Source organism: Pinus tabuliformis, chromosome 3_1 (genome assembly GCF_031772625.1).
Source record: "Pinus tabuliformis cultivar Carrire ecotype Pingquan chromosome 3_1, CPIR1, whole genome shotgun sequence".
Lineage (NCBI taxonomy): Eukaryota > Viridiplantae > Streptophyta > Pinopsida > Pinales > Pinaceae > Pinus > Pinus tabuliformis.
In genome coordinates this window covers 64,457,849-64,470,164 of record NC_142301.1, presented here as the reverse complement: position 1 = coordinate 64,470,164, position 12,316 = coordinate 64,457,849, and positions in this window count along the sequence as shown.

The following is a 12,316-nucleotide window of genomic DNA, read 5'->3' as shown; positions in this document are numbered from 1 at the left end:
AGAAGAAGGAATAGCCTCATACTTTATGAGGACATCTGAAATAAGGAAACAACTACAAGATCTGGGAGAAATAATGCCTGAAAAAGAGATGACTACCATAGTACTAAATTCACTACCAGAGGAATGGGGTAACTTTACATCAAGCATTTATGGGAAGAAGGAAGCTACTCCATTCAAATATCTATGATCACTATGTAAATTTGAAGAAACCAGGTTGAAGGAAAAATCTGATGTAGAATCAAATGAGCAAACTCAAGCATATGTTGTTATGGCAAAGAGAAAAGAAAAGTTTGGGAAATTTGGTCCTCATAAATGAAAGAAGAATATGGCAATGGTTCAACGCTATGGATGTCAAGAATATAGGCACTACAAGAGAGATTGTCCTAAGCTCAAGAAGGACAACAACAAAAGAGGAAGGGAAGAATCCCATATCACTGAAGAAGTGGAAGACGCTGAAAAGAAGAAATCCGAGGAAGTAAAAGATCTCTACTATGATTGAGATAGTCTTCCTCGCCTAGTTTTTTTCAAGTTTTTGTTTGAAAAAATATGTTCTAAAGTATAACTATCATGGTAGGAATCATTAGAATCATGATAGGGTGCATCATGTTAGGAGATGGCCTCATAGAAGCATACAATTGAAAGCAAGAGCTCGTAACATCATCATAAAGAAGCATGAAATATAGTTGAAATAGAAGTTTGTGAATGTCACCTATAGAAGGACGTATCTCTTGGTAACCTCATTAGAAGCATAAGGAGTACTTATGGGAAAAATAAAGTCATCCAATATAGAGCTCATCATACATCATTCAAAAGGATAATTTGCGAGATGAGGATAATCAAGATCCTTCATTGGAATATTCATTGGAAGGTTCACCTACTGGAAGAAGAAAGTGTCTTGCAGTAAATGCCAACTTGGATGGGATTCATGGGATGATGGTATGAAGACAAAAGAAGTGAAGAAGTTCAAGGGATTGAAAGAGGTCAAGGGATTGAATTTCTTTCAATCAAGGAAGGTACCAAAGGAAGACTATATGAGCAAAATAAAGAGATGAGATATATATGTTTGTACTTGATAAAATAGAGTCATGTCATATGGTTGCAGATATCATGAGTGATCTACCTCAAGAGCATGATCAAAAGAAAGGATTTTCTCCTGTGAAAGGATGCATGAAGGCATGGTTCACATATTGATTAGATGAAACCAACATGATATGTCCTAATATGAAATATGAGGTGGTTGAGAAAGTTTAAGGAACTGTGATTGGAAGTTCTTAGGAGGAAATTTGTAAATCAAGAAAGGAAGAGATCATCAAAAATGAAACTATGGAGAAGGCAATCAACATCCAAGGACTGGAAGATTTGACTATGATATCTCCATGGGAAAGATATGAACATCCTGACAGACTCTGAAAAAGAAAGAGACCCTTGACGTTGTATATCTTTTTGGAGATATGTCAGTATATATAAAGGATGCTTATGCAAACAAGGTGATGTCACGATGAAATACCATCACGTAGGTATTTTTGATTTAATGTTCATTTTTTGGTTTTGAATAATATCTAGATGGGCTTATGCAGGGCTACCAAAGGAAGAGTTGTAAATGTCATCTACAACTGATGTTCATGTGAAAGGATAAATATCCTAAGAGAAACATGACATGAAGAAGGTAGCAAGGCATAAATAAAAGGGCAGATATTAATTAATGGATCACTTTCCGATGAAAAGAAATATGACATGACTAACATGATTCATGGATAAAAGTGATGGATGGTATGTTCCCTACGAAGAATTCCCAAAAGGATGTAGGTTCCATAACAAAGAGGGAGCTTGGGCACATTCCTTTTATAGGAATGGGTACATTCCTTTATTGGAATGGGAATATCCTCCCTAATTGAGAGGGAGAGATAGACAGATCACTCTTGTCTTCACCTAGGAAGATGGAATGGAGGATTGGGTAAGCATCTAGCATCTGATACTCTTTAAGGATCTGATAGGGCATCCAAGATGAGAGTATTCATTGAGGACCGATATTATTTGAGGACTGGGAATCCAAGATAAGAATAGTCATGGTGGAACATACTCTGAGAGAACACGGGCGCGGTATGTTCTAAGAGAGACAATGATGAGGGTGTCTATAAATCATTGGTCTCGCCAGCATTGTGCTTTGATCTTGTGGAGAGATTGAGTTGTTAGTCAAGGCCTTTCTATGTGATAATTTTGGATAATATGATGCTATACAGATGGGTTACCAATCTGACTCTTCTTATGAGAATTCTTCATATTGAGAATGTCCAAGTACCTTGTATGGATTATGAAAAATTTAACTAGGTTAGCTCTTCATAATGACATGTGTAATCATGATTTTATGTAATTAATGTAAAGAAGAAAAATAAAATTATTTTATGTTTGAGACATGGGTTTCACGCTCAAGAGATTCTAATTTATAGATGAAACTCCCATTATGAGTTATTAGGTTTGGTCATTAAGTCATAACTTCAATTGATTCAATGTCATGTATGAAAGACCCTTTTTGGGCATGTTACATATGTATTTAAGTCATTGTGAGAGTCAAAAGACCCTCCAAGACCAAGCTCAAGCTATTCTAGTAAGTCAGCCTTAAAATGGAGCAATGAGCCTATGCCAAGATGACATGTCAGCCTAGGATCCATTCAAGTCAGCTTATTTACAAGGGTAGATCACTATATAAAGGAGCACTCAACTTCATTCTAGACATACAACACTATCACACAAGGAATTCAAGCACAAGGACAATAAAGAGGTATCACATCAAGTGCAGAAGTAGAAGACAAAGAAGAAGGAAGAGCGAACTAATTTGAAATGTTTTGGGCTAAATTTGTTCACATGTACGAGGAGGCTAGGGCTTGTCCCATTGCAACGAATCCAAGGAACAGTCATCTCAAGAAGGCTAAAACATAACAAGGAAATAATATATCTTGTAGGTTGAAGTCACAAATAGTATAGCACAAGCCAAGCAAAGAAGGAATGGGGCTAAAGTTTCCCTAATTCTATCACACATGTGGAATTACAACCAACTTCAGGAGTACAAGGATTACAAAAAGACAGGCCGAAGATTTCTGGCAAGGGTTGTAGGACCAAGGGCTAAAGAAGAAGGAAGAAATTACAATAGCATCAAGAAAAAATTGTTGTGCCTTGAAGTAAGGTTTGACTTGGTCTTGGAGAGGTTGTTAGGTCAAGGGTCTTGGTCTTGGAATTCATCAATTGGAGATTCTATAAGAAGAAGAATTCATTTGGGTTTTCCTCTCAAATTGGAGAGGCTTTGGCCCTGGTTGATCGCCTACATTTTGTGTCCTTTGTATCATGATGATTTATGATTTGGTAGTTGTTTGATGATAGAAAACATTAATATATTTGAATTCAAGCTTTTGTGATCCATATCATAATGTATAAATAATTTTTTCGGAAGAAATCACATTGAAGATTTGGGTTGACGCATTTCGAACCAACAAGTGTGGTTCATCTTCATCTTTAGTCGAACATGCAGAGAAGACCAAACGTCATATATGCATTGAGGAGGCTAGAGTTATCGCTAAGATTCCCCATTTTCATCATCGGAAGTTTAGGGAAGCCATTGAAATTGAGAAGTCATCTAGTAATATTAATAGGGACGACAGTTGGAAAATTAGTAGCTGTTGGATTTCCGCCCTCTCTTTTTAATTTTCTCTGCCTCCTTTTTTATATAAATAATAATTGTTAACTCTCTGCTAGAATTTGTTCTTGCAGTATAAATAATTTTATGGTAATATTAATAAAAATATTAATAATTCTAATATTAATATTTATACATAGTGATTTATATAAATTGTTTATAAACAATTTAACATTATTTTTAATTTATTAATATGAATAGGTGCTTTCTATATATTTAATTGTTACTATTATTAAAAATATATATATATATAACCCTAATATACAATTTTATATTAATTTTTATTCATAGTGAACAATTTATATATTATTAATATATATATATATATTCACAATTTAACATTTATATTATTTTTTAAGAATCCTTTGTATCATATATATATATATATATATATATATATATATATATTATCAGATATAATCGTTATGATAAATATAAATAAATAAATAAATATGAATTGAATATTATCATATATAACCGTTATTATTAAAAATTACAAATTTGTTCCCTTTCCCTCCCATGGTCAAACATAGCCGTTTTCTTCTAGCTGTTAGGTTGCTCTGTCTTCCTATTTAACCCTCTTCCTGAATCTGTTTCTTTATCGTGTCCTGAAGATGAACCACACTTGCTAGTTCGAAATGCGTCGACCCAAATCTTCAATGTGATTTCTTCCGAAAAATTCTTTAAACATTAATATAATCAAGTGGAAAATACAAGTTAATCAAGTAAAGTAAAAATTACATCACAAATAATTATCATTGCTAGAGAAATCTCTTATATTACTACCCCTAGATTTCTCAACATGGAAAATTTATCAAAACAATATTATCTCGTGTGAAGTCAGGTGAATTATCATTGGACGAAATGTGTGAGGAATTTCAAAAATAAGTTTGTTGAATTATTTTTACTTAGTTTTTGATCATAATTTTCTTTTAAATATAACATATTGTTGTTGATAGCATTTGTTATACATATCACTATCTTAACATTTTTTACTTTCTTTATCCAGTCACAAGGTTTATATGAAAATACAAGAACACATGGTTAAATTAGTGAATGAAGATAGTTGGGATGATGTTGTAGGCAACTGACCAGATTCAAGTTTTACATCAACACTAAAATATTTTTATCTTGCATTTAAAAAGGTATATTGATTTATACATTCATTTTTATTCATATGTATACTATTTTTATTTTATTACTTATACATATATTTGTTTATTTCATTAAATATGTTGAAGAATGATGCAAATAGAGTACCAGGTAGTTTCAAAACCTTTATTGAAAAAAATAAGTTGGAAAGGTTGAGAAAGCAGCGCCTTAGATATGTTGAACTTTATCCTAGTCTTAGTCATTTCATTCGGAATGGGTTTCAGACTATCCAATATCAAATAATAAAAAGTAAGTGTGAAGACATTGCAAAACTCATACCTAAAGGGATTATTCCCTAATTATTGTAGATATTCCTCATCATTTCAATTTCCCAAACATTGAATGTGATAATGAGTCTTATAATTATCAAGCTTTTAATAAAGTCGTTATGAAATTTCAACAAGTCACAACATCACCATTTTGGAGATTTGTGACATTTCATTCAGACACACAATTTGGAATATTATTAACAAGCTTCAAGGGAAAAGCAAACTTAAGGATGCAGCTTACATGGTAATACATTGAAATTATATGTTTGATTAATGTTATAAAAAAAAAAAATTATGTACAAGTTAATTACACTTTTACTATTTCATGTTACAAGCAAAAGTCAAATCTTATTGGTTGTGGAGATCAGCGAATTATAAGTGATTGTGAGTTCATTCATGTTGAATGTTGGACAAAAGATGATAGTTATAAGCCTATGCTTCTGAATCGAGTAGATGGAAAAAGTCATAGCCAAGTACAGGTTCACGATGATTTTGTAAAAAAACTAATAGATGAAAATAAAGAAGCAAAATGAGAGAAAATTAACATTTATCAAAAACCACAGACATTGATTAAAAATCTTAGATTTATGTTCAAATGAAAGAGATTGGGTTTTGGATTTATTCTCAGGTTCAAGTAAGTTTTATTATATAAAATTGAATTTCAATATTTTTTTATTTTTATGTGTTTATACTAATTTACTTAATTATTTATTTTGTACTTGATGATTAGGTACAACACTAACATGTTATTTACAAAAAGAAAAAAGAAAAAAAGCATTGTCATTTAAAAAGACTCGCTACAATGCAATTTTATTCAGCAAAGAATTAATGTTATTCAATTTCTTCCAAATGCAATGCAAGAAGTTGGTTTGAGGAAAGGGGATTTTAATGAATCATGTGTGGCAAAAAAAGCAAAAGAACCTCAACCACCATTAGATGGAATGATTGGAAAGGGATACTTTGGGAGATTTGCAGACATCAAAGATCCATTAGAAGAGAAAAATGACCAAACTAAAGCACAAAATATTATGGAAGAAAACAATAATGAAACTCTAGAAGATGATGAGCATGGATTATATGATATTATTGATTAAATTTAAGTTATGTTTGCAAATCAAGCTCATTTTTTAGAACTATTCATTAGTTATAATGTTTTGACTTTGAGATTTATGAGAATAACAAGTATTCAATTATTGTTGTTATATGTTTAATATTTGTATTAATAGATGCTCACTTCAATTTTTATGTCAATCATTATTTTTTGAAGAAATAAAAATGTGATCACTATTATTTTTTAAAATAAAATTCATAGAAATTGTTATTTTAAAAATTTTGTTGTTAAAATTTTCTCATTAAAAATCGTTTATTTGGCATGTCATTTTTGCAAAAAAGTCACAAAATGTGTTTTTTTTGTTATATCTATATATTCAAAATGTGCATTTTTTTGTCAAATGTTAAAAATTATTGCTTTTTAAGTGATAATTATTTGATGTATATTGAAATATTAATTAACAATAGATAAATATATAGAAAATTGTAACTTTAAAATAAGGATATTTTTTTTAACTATGAAAAAAGACAAAGATTTCATTACAAAAAAAATGAAAAGAAAAAACAAAAAAACACAAACATGAAAAACACTTAAAAATAAATATCTCGGGGAAGAAGAAGAAGAAGAAGACGACTCTTTCAAAAATTGTTAAATTTAAAAAATAATTGTCCACACTTAATACATTATAATATTTAAAGTGTCAAAAATAAGTCTTCTAAAAAAAGGGGTTGATGTTGCATCAACATTTTTCATAATCAACATAAAAATCACTAACATTTTAAAAATAATGTTCATACATTATACATATGCTGGGTAAGGGGTGCTTGGGCTTCCTCCTTTGTGGCAATTTGCAGTGGTTGTTTGTTTCATTGAACAGGGAAGCGTTGTCCCTTTTTACAGTGTTTTCCAAAATGTGATCAAACAATGACATCTCATATGGGTATGTTGAATATATTAGATTTATAAATCAGTGAATTTGGGATCTAAAGTGGGTTTCATAAAAATGGAAATTAAAAAACCAATAAAATTTTAAAAAAATAGTCAACAATAAACGTTGAATTGGATTTATAATAGTCAAATATGATTGTGTCATATTTTTATTTGAGAATAGTTACCTACATATAAGCCTTACCTTAATTAAAAGCTTGGTAAGATCATATTAATATATGGTAAACATTGAAACACTAAATATGGATTATTTACATTATTACTACTAATTCAACAAAAAACAAAGCTAGCATTCATCTCTTTTTTGTTTGCTAGCATTGTCCATGACTTGCAGGACTAGCCCATGGTCTAAAAAAGCATAATCCAGGTGCATGTAAATAGTCAAAATCACTTGGAGATCACACTTGACCAACGCTGCACTAACTCTTAACATGGCTAGATTTTTTTGGTGTCTCCTCTTGAATACTGTGAGCTTTGAACCTTGGTCTCCTTTTTTTTTAACACTGAAACAATGAATTTATATTAACAAAAATGTGTCAAGGAACTTAACAAGTACATCCAATTTTTTTTATACTAATGATAGAAAAAGTTTGAGAATCTAATAGAGATTGTTTTTCATGCTTCTAATCCCTCTTAGATCTATAGTCCAAATATGTCTATAAGGATACAACTTGTAAAAACTATCTAATGCACACTGACATTTATGGCGCATATAACAAAATTTGAAACATAAAGTGTCTTGTAATCATCTATGACAATACAATTGCTTGTCGAAGCTACCTGGTTAAGGTCGAATTATCCATTATGAGCCATTTTCATTGAATTTTTTAAAAATGCTTGGGCTCCCAAGCCTTGATCTCTCTCCTTCATGGACTTGACAATGGATTGTAATTGTGCTTGTAGTTGGTGTAGTTTAGTGTTGAGGTAATGCAATTGTTGGCAATGAGAAGATAAAACGCTGGTCAAAGAGCCTATCTGCACGCTCAGTATGTCTTCATCTTGAGGTTTGGTTTCTTGGCCTGAGGCTATTCTGTAAAGACCTTTACTTCTAAGTAAATCCACAATGTAGGACCACCATTGAAAGTAGTTGGTGCTGTCAAAATAACTTGGCATGGATTTTCCATTTTAACAGAAACTGAAGCTATAGATGTTGAAATTAAGTGTTTCAATGGAAAGATCTCGAAAAATTAGGTTGATTAAAAAAAATGGCACTGAAAACAACTTCCAAATGAAGAAGTTATGGTTTTTTGAAGAAAAGTTGTTTAAGATGCCAACGAAGTGCGTGAATGTGCGGAAATGAATGATAGTATTATATTTTAAAAAAATCCCCACTTCCCCACCCTTTCCAAACTTAATTTAATTAGCTCACTTTAAAAAAATATATATATGTGGCTCACTTTTATAAATAAGTGAAAGTCACTTTTACAATGGTACTTTATGAGCTACCCACTAAATTGTAACTTAAATAAAAGATAAAGAGACTTTAAAATTATAAGTGACTCACTTTTTATAATAGGTGAGAACACTTTTACATAAAGTAACTTTAAAACATAAGTTACATGTGCTTTTTGAAAAAGTAACTCAACAAAAAGAAAGACTTGAACCCAAGACCTCTATTCTCATCAAGTAACTTTGATCAAGTGAACTAGTTTAAAAAGTTAATAATTTTTTGAAAAGATGACGGTTTTTTTTAGTCACTGAAGTTTTGGAGTACGTGCTTACTTGAAAAAACAGTGTTTGCCTACAAAACAAAATACCACACAACCCAAAACAGACATGCAAAAAAACCAAATCTTACAGCTTTAAGTTAGATTTTGTCGGAAACTAAAAAATTTCCTCAATGTTTCTGATTTTCCAAGATCACACTAAGACGCGGCGAAAAAGAGCATACGCATGAAAAAATATTTCATTTCTGTTCTGATTTGCCCAGATTGCACAGTCGCGGGGCAAAGAGCATACGCAAAAATGAAAAGTATAGATCTAGTAATAAAAAACAGAGATAAATAACTAAAACTGCAAATAAAGATTGTATACCACCAGAGCTTAAAAATGGCGTAGCTAGGGCTACTGGAAATCTTTTCGCGTGAAACAAAAAGGATTCTTCATTGGAACAGATGTTCCTAACACAATAGAGCAGTCATCTCGCCCTTAAAGCAGTGAGAAATAGTAGATCTAGGAAACGACATTCAGATGCAGTTGTACTGGCTTCAGATTTGGATCACCAACAGATGCGGCGCTCAAATAGCTCTGATACCATGTAGGAATTTACAGGGTAAGTTCTTCAGATAGAACACCAGAGAACACCGCTCACAAACAGATCACAATTCAATACACCAGTGTTTTTGACGTGGCTAAAACCCTCAAAGAGGGAAACAGTGCACGGTCTGAGCCAACGTGGCCACTTCAGGCAATTTATTAATGTAAAAGAAAGAAAAATTACATAAGCTTCTCTCATGAATGGTCACCTTACCAATGACCCTCTATGTTTTTTAAATAGAGATCATGGACCAATCGGGTGTTAAGCGACGGATCAAGTGTCGGTAATACCGAAGAGAGAATGAACCGTCGGATCACTTTATGTCTAGAACATATCGTGACCATCGGATTGTAATTTACAAAAGTACATAGTAAAAAAACACACTTTACCTAACTCTACACTAAACCAAGTTACACTTAATTATTTCTTATGTTTCTGAATATCCTAACAATTATTGACAAAAAGATGAATGGAAAAATAAAAATAAAAAAAGTGAAAATATGAAGCACTGAATAAACAAAAATTTAAAATAAAAATAAAAATAAAAAGTGAAAATATGAAGCACTGAATAGATGCAGGGTAAGAAAGAAGAAACAATGAATCCAAAGAAACATTTGTGAGAGACCGTGGGTTCCCCAGTGCAAGGGGCATCAAAGGCAGATCTTGGAACTCCCACATAAGTCAACTTGTGCCTCTGCACATCACAAAGAAAGCCTAGAAAGAAAAAAAAGATCACCACGCTGCCCAGAACAAAGCATTAGAATCCCAATCCTCACCTGCCACGTTTGGTTACTCCCTTTGAGGCCTTAATTGAAAACTGGGGATGCTCTACTGACGCATCTCATATGTAAAAGGTTTGTCGATATGACCAAAACACCCTTGTTTTTAAACCAAATAGTATTCCGCACTGTTAAATAAAAACTGAAGCTTTTTAATTACTAGAAATCATGCGTTACTACCATGAATCTGATTTGAAAAAATTAATAAGAGTAAATAAATTGAAAAAAATGGAAGAATTTTTTTCTACTTGTTTAATCATTTACTACCGTGATACCCCCTTGATGTGATCTAAAATAGATAATAAATGAGCACGACTCCAACAGAGTTGTACGGTACCTCATAATACGTTTTAATGGAAGGTAATTAATAATTACAAACAAGTGAATATAATTTCATAATCGAATAGTCAATGACTTGGGTGTCATAACGAATAGTTAGCTTGTGTGTATATATTGGTCATCCTAGGCTTCCTTAGACCTTACCTTAGGGCAATTTCAACCTTTATGTATTATGTTACGAACAAAACTAAACGTGAGTTATACAATGTCTTCTCAATATTGCAGACTTGGATTTCCTTGTAACTCAATGTCTTCTCAACATTGCAGACTTGGATTTGCTTATTATTAAGAGTGGCAGTATGATAGCGTTTTCATGTCCATGATGCACACGAGATACTAAGAACAGTTTAATATTATTGATGATTGAAAATCAGTAACAATTTCTGTTAAAACAGAGATGAGGTTATAGATGCTTAGAGGAGTCGATGCAACATCGTAAATGAAACTAATCGGGTGTTTGATCTACATTAAAACCACTAGGTCGAATTTGAACCATGCAGTTGGCATGGTTCCCCAAAAATGTCCAATGGAAAACCTGCAAAACAAGAATTTAAGGTATTTAAAAAGAACAATTCATTGTCCTCTTAAACATGCATAGTAATAATTTCAAGTTGGTTGGGCAGGTTGCATGGATGGAAAAGAGTCTGCACGTTACTTATGTATCATGGATTCAGACATAGTTATATCATAGTTATATCTATTAGGAAGAAGCAACCTAACTGTTGCACTGTCCTCCATGTTAGACTGAGTCCTTAGACAATCACAAAGTCCAAGAATACAATTGTAATTCTTATCTTGTCGAGGTGTCATAATGATCCACTGATGAGTTGTCAATGTGGTCTAGATCTAGAAGATCTAGAAGGTTCAATGATGTATTATAAATTCAGATTTTGAGATCAATACACAACAGACAGGCTTTAAGCATTTTCTGCCAATATGCTTACTTGTCTCACCAGTGTTAATTCTTAACATGCTATCAAAGCCATGGAGTGAGTTATGAGAACCTAGCATTATCCAAGTGCCTGTTTCCTTCCCTACTGAATCTTCTTTTAATGAGGGTTTGCAAAAAAAATTATCATCCTAGATCGAAGTCTGGTTGAGTGGTTTTGATCTGGTTCAAGCACTCAATTATTGTTTTGATCTGGTTCAAGCACTCAATTATTGTTGATCTCATTGTTAAATCAGTGGGCGTAACACTCGTAAAATGAGTTTTGGTGTAACGGCAATCATAATTCCAACACTCACAGGAGCAAAGCATAATACAACAGTCCATACAAGCAACAAGCAACATGGCTTGGGAGGGCTGTTGGTGAAATAAACCAACAACAAACTCAAGCCACAACTCTCATTCAACTCTAAAACTCCAATTTTTCATGTTCAAACACATCTTTTGAGTCAAAACTGTCATTTAACTCTGAAAAAATCCAATATTTCATGTTAGAACCAAGCGTATTAAAAATTTTATCACCATTGCATAAGAAGTAAATACAAAATAATAAAATTTAAATTGTTATATTACAGAAGATCTGCTAAAGTACAACCCCATCAAGGTGTTGACCAAGGACGAGTTTCGAACATTTATGAACGTTCAAGTAGATACTTGGCAATAAGGAAAACAAAACAAAAGGAGGAAGGGTGGGGGGAGGGTGGTTACAACAGTTAATGCCCATTTTATATAGGCAACCTATTTACCTAAAATAAATATGGGATTTAAATTTTTGAGTGTGAGAGCCAATGCTAGTGTAAATTACTTTGGGTTAAATCTGTTTTAGGACAGATAACTCTCTTTTCCGCAAATAATTTCTATTATATACGTGTCACTTTGGGAGATTT